Here is a 10,200-nt window from a genome sequence, read left to right as displayed (position 1 = left end):
ATCCTTTTTAAATACGGCCATGTGAACTATAGGCAGGTTTCCTATTTTGGTCAAACCGATGTTGTTAACAGAGGTAAAGTCATCTCCTCTTCCTCCTCGCATCACATGCCCAAAAATTGAGAGAGCCCTTCTCACCAGGCCATTATCCTCAAAGTATATTGTCCATTATGATCTCTTAGCCCTTTTCAGAGTCTGTGCTTCAGGACGCTATCCAGCACTGTTTCCTCTTAAGGGTATATCACTTTATTTCTAGTTGCTTTAAATGCATCTGGCTCGAGTAGGCCCAGCTTTCCAAGTTATCCAGCTCGTTTCTGTACAGCTGTTTTCATGCTTGGTTATCGTTCTGTCAGTCGGTGTGTCATCTGCAAATGTTACCAGCAACAATTTTGTATTGAGTCCTGTGGTGGAAAATATTGACGGGGGTCTGCCCTTTCCACTAAAATGCAGGGCTAGCTGAAAACCCAATTGTCCATCAGAAGAAAAAAATGTGCTGGTGGAAAATTTAACTGGGCACACTAACAAATATCAATAATTGAACGTACAAGCTCTAGTAGGCGGGCGATCATAGTGGTGGGTATTCTCTAGCGTTCACCTCTTGAACTCTGTTATTCATTAGATGTGTGCTGTGTGTGCATTGAGACTATTTCACTCTGTTATTCATTAGATTTGTGCTGTGCGTGCATTTAGAGTGACTCCTGCATATGTTAGTCACTGAATTAATATTGTACTCCTGTCAGCATTACAGGAACAGCACAGCCCTGGAGAGTCAATTGGATTTTTCTCTGGCTTCTCCATCAGCAACACAACTGGTAATTAAGCTCCAACTGCAGCTCGACTGTTTTCAAATGATGCCCACATTTGAGAAGAAATAGGCTGTGAGTTACCCCGTTTTTTTTCCAGAAAGGAGCAGATAATATATTCTAACTTTTCTTAACTGGGTGGATTCCAGGTCTGCCATTAGTTGTACACATGCCTTGTTACCCGCATTAAATAGGCCCATTGATTCAACTGGGTAAGTCAAAGTCACTACTAGTGAGAAGAAATATAAACACCCACGTTTAAGTGTTTGCTGCATCACTGCTTGTGCTAGCACACCCATGTGGTCAATGTGTTGGACTGAATAGACAGAGCCCAGGCCATTTTGGGGCAGATCTTGGCCTGGTATCAGGTCCCACAGCTCCAGTGCAGGCAGTGAAGCAATGACAATTTATGCTAGTTGCCTCTTAGTGTTTTCCTTGACTGCTAATAAAGTGCCAGGAGGAAAGGATTTTATCTTTGTAGATGTGTTTTCTTTTTTTTCTTCTTCTTTATTTTATGGATACAGCAAAATTAAGAGTTATTGTTTTATTTCTTTTCCTCCTGGTAAATGAGTGAGTGGGTTGTTTAAAAAAAAAAATGTTGAGGTTCAACTACATGAAGCGCTTCCTTTAAATCAAAGGATTTATTTTAAATATTTTCAGATATCAAAGCTCTGCTTGTCAAGATTAAAATTCAAAGGCAGTTCAAGGAAATATAAAGGAAAAGTTAGCTTGTTTTAATTGAAGTTGTCTTTGTGGGAGGTAGTGCAAATGAAATATAAAGGCATTTGAGTATCAGTGTGGGAAGGGTATAGAGTAGTATAAGGATTCCAGTGCAAAAATCAGCATAAATTAGCATAGCATTGTTATTTGATAATGCTGGGATAATTTACTGAGAAATTTGTGATGAACATGATAAAAGAAACATTCTTCTCTAGAAAATTTCTCTCCATCACTGACTTGACCTATGTTGGTGGAGTAGATAAAAGGATAAAAATTGCTTTCACAGCCATTGTTGAGGTTTTGAAATGTGTTTTGGTGCCATGCGAGATGAGAACAGAACCTTTTGTAATATATGTATATAAATATACACACATATATGCATATACATATACATATATATACATGTGTACACATACACACACATATATGCATATATATGTGTATAAATACATTCACACGCACATATATATAACAAAATATATTCAACTGGTTGTGACATTCAACTCCTGTTTGCTTCACTTGGGCCAGACCTCCAGCCTTTAAATCTGCTGTTCAAAATCGGTGACTTCAGGCATCCTCACAAACTGTATCTCACCTCCAGAACCCAGGGCCATGGCTCAGAAATGATTGTGTGAACCTCAGTTTTTTAATGTAGTTGTATTCCTTTCTTTTTTATGTAGCTGAAAAATATCACTCGCAGCAGGACCAGAGGCTCTTAACACCCTTTCTGGGTTTGAAAAGGTGTTTTTGAGTCTTCTGTGAACCTGGTGAATTGGGAGCAAACTATTTACTGTTAAATCTCCATCAAGCAGACAGCTTTGGCTGGGAAAAATGCTGTGTGTTTGAAAGAAAATTTTCCCTTATGGCTGGTCACAAAGAGGTGAGGGAGACAAAGATAAGAGAGAATGGGCTTTATTGCTTCTGTTGTTCTTTCCTACTTGTTGCTTGGAGTAACATTAGTGAAGTCCTCAGAAAGATTATCTATAATCTCATTGGGCACTGAATGGCTCATAAGACCAACAAGACAGTTCTTATGCTGTTTTATAGAAAGCCACCTCCATTTTGCTCTAAAGCAGAAATTCAGTATATACCCCCTATTGGGATGTGATATGAATTCATAAACATTGCTGTTTCTCCATATAACACTCACATGGCATTATCTCCTTCCCCTAATAACCCAAAACCCCATATCCCCTCCTCAATCTCCCTCCCTCCACCCCTGCCAATCTAAGTTGTATTTTGTTTTATTTTATAACCTTTCTTCATTGCTTAGGGTACATATTAGAAGCACAAGCTGACATCTCTCTTGCACACACTGTCTGCAGTGTATGGAAGGCTCCCAAATCTGACATACCTCTTCTAACCCCCTTCTCTGAAATATTGCACAAGGAACTTGGAAGAGAACAAGAAAATATGAACCTGTGCAAGTTTGCATGAGACAGAAAACCTGCATACATGCATATGTTAGCATGTAGTGGACACACAACATTTTTGTGTGCACTGTATGTAGTTGCAGATGAATAAAGCTATATGTGTGTAGCATGCACAAGCATTTATGGACAGTGGTATGGGTGTGATAAATAATACGTATGCAAGAATGTATGGAGGTGGTATTGAGTATGCATGCACACGGTAAGTAATATGTATGCAAGAATTTATGGAGGGTGGTATTTAGTATGCATGCACATGATAAGCGTGCATGTAAAAAACCCAAACAACCACTCCTTTCCACAACCCCAAGAAGAAAATCCTCACTTTTAGAAATGGGGAAAAGCTGCAGATTCAATGCCTGATTTCTCCCCTTTTCATTCACAAGAGGCAGTGTACTGACACCATCCAGACTGGCAAGGAAAAGTGTAACACATGCAGCCCTCTCGTTTGCGTAGGAAGGTACCACAGGTGTCTGCAGCGTGTGGAGAACTAAGGAGGCTGGGAGAGCACCTGGGACTTAATTAATTTGTACCCCTGCTGTGCTCTTAGTACCCCCTCCCTCTCTCCTTCTATAAGAGGCCTGATGGGATGGAGGGTAGGACTGGTCCTGCTGTGGGACCTCAGGAGGAGCCTGGCAGGGATCAGGCTGGTGTGTAAGGGAGGGGGGTTTTGCTGTTTCCTAAAACACCGTCAGGAGGGGCTGAATCTTGCAGTGCTATGGGTAATCTGGTCTCATGACCTGCATGTTGGTTTGTATCGTGAGCAAAAGTAGGTCTAGCTCTTTGGTGGCTGCTATTTTTCTATTGACTTTCCTCTACGTGTTGCAAGCTCTGACTAGCACATCAAAGGCTTCCAGATCTGAAATCTAGGAGAGTTTTCTTTTATCCTGAGCTAGCAAGATGAAGCTTCTGCTAGTGGTGGTAGGGGAGAAAAGGGAAAAAAAAACAACAAAAAAACAACATATGAGCTTTGTGAGAAGAGTTAAAATATACTGCAGGAATAATCCTGTTCGGAGGGAGTCTCTCTGTCCAGGCCTATAAACTAATTTTCAGAAAAAGCAGATTCCCCTTTTAGTTAGAGTGAGCCTTGGGACTAATAGGTGTCCCCCCACCCCAAAACTCATGAAAGCAACTCCAGTGGGTAACACTACTGTCAAATTTTAATGGGGAGAGTTTCAGTAGTAAAACTCATATACATGCACTGGTGTCTTGTAGCTGTGATGTTAACATTTCCTTCTTTAAAACCTCCAGAATATTTGCCTTGTTTCCAGTCACCAGCCCTGGCTGATAAAGACTCCTGTAGATTGATTCAAGCTTTTATGTCTCTCCTGTTTTTACCACCCACTATTTTTGAACAACAGGCTTAAGATGCTTGCAGCAGCAGCGACCAGAGCCACATCGATTATAATTGATTTATAGTCATTTCTGTCAAATGCAGGCTCCCAAAGTCGAGCTGAAAAAAGGGGCCGCAATGTTCTCTGGATCAAGCGCTCTGATCATTGGGGGCCTGAGCTGTTCTGCTCAGTTTGGAAATAGCCTGGACTGGAGAAGGGAGGGCTGGCTTCTTGTTGCTGAAGTGGAGGGTTTTTAAAAAAAGGGGCGGGGGCAGGCTCAGTTCAAATGAGAAATAGATATGAAAGCTTCAGCAACTGAGACACATGAGGCTTTGCTGGCAAGCTTGCTGCTTTATGCACTGGGCACCAGCAAGTTTAATAATGTGTTGTTTAAATGATTTTTATGGATGAAGTGAGTGACCCCAGGTTGTTCACCATGGATCTCCCATGCCTTCCTCCGCACTTGCCCCGCATCTGGCACCAAGAAGATTTAAAAGAGGATGGGTGGTATGATGCTTAGGGTACCAGCCTCAGACTCTGGAGACCTGGGTTGTTAGGGGAAGTCCTTGAGCCTCTCTGTGCCTCAGTTTCCCCTCTGAGAAATGGGGATATTAGCACTTCCTTATCAGCAGGGTGTTGGAAGGAAGCATTAATGTTGCCAGGGTGTTCACATGTTTCAGTCACCATAACATTTCCTTAGCTAAACCAAACAGAGCCACAGAGCTTCTTTTCATCTGAGACCTCAGGTCCCTGGAAACAATGGGCTAATAAATCACAACACTGCATCATAAGCTGGTCTAATAAAAGCTATCAGGTGTACCCAAATAACCTTGTCTGCCAACAAGCCGTACCGTGGGAGGCGTAATGCTATTTGCAGGTTAGCTTTGTCATTCTAATATTGCAAATTAACATTCCTCCCTCCCCCAGGTCCTTTGCAATTGCACCTGGCCCAGCTGCTTTCTCGAAAAGGGAAAAGAAATGATCTCACTAAGGAGCTAACAGCAATGGAGGAATTGGCACTCCAGCCTCTGTCCGCCACCAGCACCGACTCCAGATTACAGACATGCACTGAGTGGAGGAGAAGCCTGGTTTAGTGGGTAGGGAGCTGGGCTAAGAAGTAGGTACTAGACAACTCCCCAGATGCGTCTTTGTTCTGTTTTGTTTCACTCCCACTCTGTCAGGCTTGGCCTTTCGGATGGAAAACTCTTTGAGGCCTCTGCTGGGGTGCTATGCTTGTTTCCTGATCCTACCTGGCAACTTGGAAGCACGGCTCTAGCACTAGTAATGAGCCGTTGTGAATTAGGCTCACTTCCTGCCCTCCCCACTCTTCTGGAATGTGGAAAAAAAAGAAAAGAAAAGAAAAAGTCATTCTCGAGTATACTGTATTTTCTTGCATACGACACGTCTTTTCCCCAAAAATCAGCCACTGGAAACTGGGTGCAGATAATAAGCGAGAAAATATGGTAGCAGCTTTTTCTGCTGCAGAAGGCAAAGCAACTTGTGCATGTGATCCACGCCCGGCAGAGCAATGAGCTGGCTCAGCTCCCTAGCTGCTGCTCTTCAGTTACTCCATGGACAGATCTTTATTCTTCATTCTGCCTTTCAAAAACCAGGTGGATCTTATTCTGGGGCATGTTGAATGGAAGAAAGTACAGTACTGTTGCACTCGATACACAGAGTTACACATGACTTGTCTATACCTGCCTCTCCAAGAGTCTCATCAATACGTGTATTGCCCCTACAACTTGTTTTAATCAGGAGTAAATGAACATGGAGGCGGAAGTAGCACCCAAGTTCACTGCATTAGCTAAAGCAGCTGCATTTTATTATCTGGTTTCCTAGGGCCAAGCAATCTTTTTATATATTGGCTGTGCAAATTTGTGGTGCAAGCCTTTATCCCTTTCTTTGGATGGTGAAAGCCCTTCTCATCCGTGGAAGATGGACTTTCTTTATGGGCACCCAAAGTTGTAACTAAAAACCATCCTGAACCTTCCTTTTGTTTCTGGGAATGGTTTTTAGCACCATAACACATCTAATGGACACAGCATTCTCGCCCAGCCCTTTTTGCTTTCAAGTGGTAGCAAAAGGCCATAAGGGGTCCTGGAAGCAAAACTTCCCCAGCCATCCCACGCTCACAGGGACAAAGCAGAAGGCAGAACCAGGTGTGAGCACTGTTCTGCCAGTGCTGTTTCCATGCTGCCTGGAGGACATCGCAAAATACTTCTTCTGTTCAGGAAACAATGAGGGTCAGAAAGCAAAGATCCAGCAAAGGTCCTTCTGGGCCCATCGGCTGGGGCAGGTATGGGCAGTAACAAGCTGCTGTTGCACAGTCATTTGCCTGCCTCCCTCCCAGGCTTTCTGTAGAAGGGATTGTCATTTACTGTAAGTCCTTGACAGAGCAATGAGGCCCCAGACCTATAATCTAAATGATGGAGAATAAGTAATTATTGTAATTATTCTATGCACTCACATTTTTTTCAAAGGGCTCTGGAGTGTTGTCAGCTTCTCCAAACCTGCTGTGTTGAGGATTACAAAGTGTTTGATTGGGAGTTGTAAGACAGGGAAGAGAGACAGTTCTGGGGTGAGAAGCATCTGGGCGCAGTGTATCTATGTACGGGTGTGCAGGGCAGCAAAGTGGGGCAGAACAGTGACTGCAGCACGTGTGACATGTCAGAGGGGCTTGAAACTGAGCAGATTGCAATAACCTAGCTTGGAAATTAGCCAGGATGCTGGGTACAAAAGTTGCCCTAGAAGTCTCAGTGAACCTCAGACGGCTACAAAAGCCATCAGATGGATAGGCAGGGTGCACAGGATGAGCAGCTTGAGCTTGGAAAGCCAGAAAACTGCACATGCAATGTTTATAATGACTGAGGCTGCTACCAAGTACCCGCCGGTGCTGGCAGGTGGGCATGGTATGGATGATGGTCTGTCTGTAGGTAGGCTGCAGTTTCCTGTTAGCCTGAATCAGCAGCCAGGACTTTTAATTAAAAACAAAGATTTCTCCTGGGGTAGAGAGCTTGCCACAAGCAATGCAGGACTAGAGCACAGATGATCTCTAGGCAGACCTTTAAACTCTGTTACCAGCCCCTGTAGCTTACAGCAACCACAGGGCTGCTCTAATTTATAACAGAAGCTAAACTGGCCACCAGGAATCAGGAAAGCACATCTGATGTGTTACTTTTGTGGAGATCCATTTAGTCTTACTTCAATTGCAGCCTGACACTGCTGAAAAGCAGCTGATCTATTCTTCCTCTTCATCAAAATACATAGGATACAGATCATGCTTATATTTTAAATGAGACTTAAAATACATAAACAATATTGAAACTACACTGGCATGGGCCAAAGGGACAGTGAATCATTTGTTGCAAGAGCAGATGCCCCAGCTTAAACTTCTTCCCTACCACAATCACAGGTAACCCTCAAGGTAGTTCGCTCTCGCCAGCCACAACGAGCGGTGTTTTGTAGGTGGGATTATAAGGTTCAGCTCCACACCGGAAGAATATGGATTTGTGCCAGATGTTGGCAAAACAGATGTTGACAATACTCAGAAAGCAAACAGTGCAGCGGTGCGTCCCGATGGGCCTTGCAGGACTGTTGAGTGGGCAGGGAGCAGAAAGAAGCAAAGAAAGTAACAAGTGTATTGGGTGCATCAAAAAATGATGGTCTTGGGAAAGCCCTAAGAAGATCCTTATAACCAAAAGCCAGGGCACATGCAGTAACACAGGACATTAGGAAGTTTCACATTTCTAACACAGTTTGATCTGGTCAGTCACTGTGAAATGTGGCAAACGTGACGTTCTTATATAAGCCGAAGGGCTGGGTGTTGTTCTTCCCAAGCATTTTCTCATTGGGAAGGACCAAATTGAGATTAATAACCATTCTGTTAAGGAAGAGGCCCAAAAAGTATGTTGGCCAAGCAGATTTCAAGTGTAATACTGAGAGTGAAGAGCTCTTCGGGAGGAGAGGGAAAGGGGAGGTTTCCTTACGGGTTCTCAGAGTATCACATGGACTCGCAGATAACAGGGTTGAAGGGAGCTCAGGAGGTCAGATGTAGTCCAGCTCCCTGCTCCAAGCAGGACCAGCCCCAACTACATCAAAGCCAAGGCTTTGTCTGCCCAGGTTTTACAAACCTCCAAGGATGGATTAATTTGCTTAATCGTTAGATGATAGGTAAAGATGAGAGCAAAACTTTGTAGTGTAAAAAAAAAAAAAGCATGCAAACCAATCCTTTGAATGTCTTGGACTCTTGAATGTGTTCCCTACTCTTATCTTGTGGCATGGAAAATTTAAATGTAACAGCTAAAATCAATCAAGACTCATAGTAGAGATGATCTCTTATATTAGACCAACAGGACTTTTGCAAAAAAAAATCTTTAAAACAGATAAAATCAAGTATTGTTGGAAGTGGTGGGTGAGATTGCGTTAAGGGCAGATGAGCAGCACGCAGTGTTTTGGAGCTAACTCTGCAGATCCTCCCAAGCCGTGGTGATTTTATTTCCTATTCCCAGCCATGGCCATTTGTTGCTGTGCTGAGGTTTGGGATTCATCAGCTGATTGATCTGTTATTCACTTCCTACCTACTTCTAACTCTGTGATGCTTTTTCTTAGAATTCAGCTTAAATGTACAGCATTAGGTGGCTCGGAGGGTGGTTAATGGATCTGGAATGGAGCTGAGTAAAAATTATTAGCTGATTTATTTTTTTTTGTTTGTACAGAAACATGCAGGTGGACCAGACTATTACACAGATCTGCACAGTTGCTTTTCAACTGAGGAAAAACATGTAAAAAATCCAGGGTGGTGGTGATGGGGAGGAGGGGAGCACAACATTTCATTTCAATATTCCTACATTACTATTACTTTGAATCATAAAACCAAAACCTGTTTTGTTTCAACATGTCCTTTGCCTTAATTAAAAAAAAAGAACTCGATCATTAAGCAAAATGCTTCACCTCATGCCAGATCACAAGATTTATTCCATTCAAAAAATTGTTTTTAACCTTTTTTTGATTCATCAGAAGTTTTTTATTTCAAGTTGACCTAAAACTTCACTTGTGTGGGGGAACATCCTGGGATCTCTAGATCATTTATTTACACAGCTTGCATCTGAGCTCCCTTCATTGCTAGGCTACTGACACTATCAGTATAGTACCTGGGTGTTATTACCCTCTGATTGTATTTCTGTGGCCTGTGTAAAATGAGTTTCCTATTTCCTTGTGAAGGGCGATGACCCCTGTAGATCAGAGAATCATAAAATCATGGGAAATGAGGGTGGGCAGGGACCTCTGGGGCTCACATCTAATCCAAGCAGGACCAGACTCAGTGAGACCATCCCAGCCAAGGTTTTGTCAAGCTGTGCCTTAAAAACCTCCAAAGATGGAGAGTCCACCACCTCTCTAGATAACCTGGTTCAGTGTTTTACTGCCCTCCTGATATCCAGATTAAACCTCCCTTGCTGCACCGTGAGCAACCTAGCACCCTCCTGGAATAGATAGTTGCAGCAAACAGGCTAAGGACTGAATGGATATGGAGACTGGACGATCTTCCCAGGCTTTAGGGAGACCAGGGGCATGAATACTACCTTACTGACAGCCGTGCTGTACCTGGGCAATGCAGCACAGATCCTAACTTCACAGGTCTGCCATGAGCCTGTGCATTTGGGGTCAGGTACTCCTTGCCCCTCAATCTCCTCTCTGAGCCAGCAATTCAGTCAAACCACCATGGGACTCCCAAATTGTACAGGCTAATCTCTTTGCAAAGCCAGGAGGATTGAATAGCTTTCCTGGAACCTGATGAAGAGGGAATGATTTGCAGTAAGAAAACAGGCAAGGGTTTTCCAGGCAAGAGAGTTCATGTCATCTGCTTTACTGTATCATGCGTTATAACCTACACAGGCCTTTGATCCCAAAGCTCTT

This window comes from Crocodylus siamensis, chromosome 10 (assembly GCF_052110815.1).
Source record: "Crocodylus siamensis isolate JL-2025a chromosome 10, ASM5211081v1, whole genome shotgun sequence".
NCBI classification, from domain to species: Eukaryota; Metazoa; Chordata; order Crocodylia; family Crocodylidae; genus Crocodylus; species Crocodylus siamensis.
Note: the sequence above shows the minus strand (reverse complement) of the source record.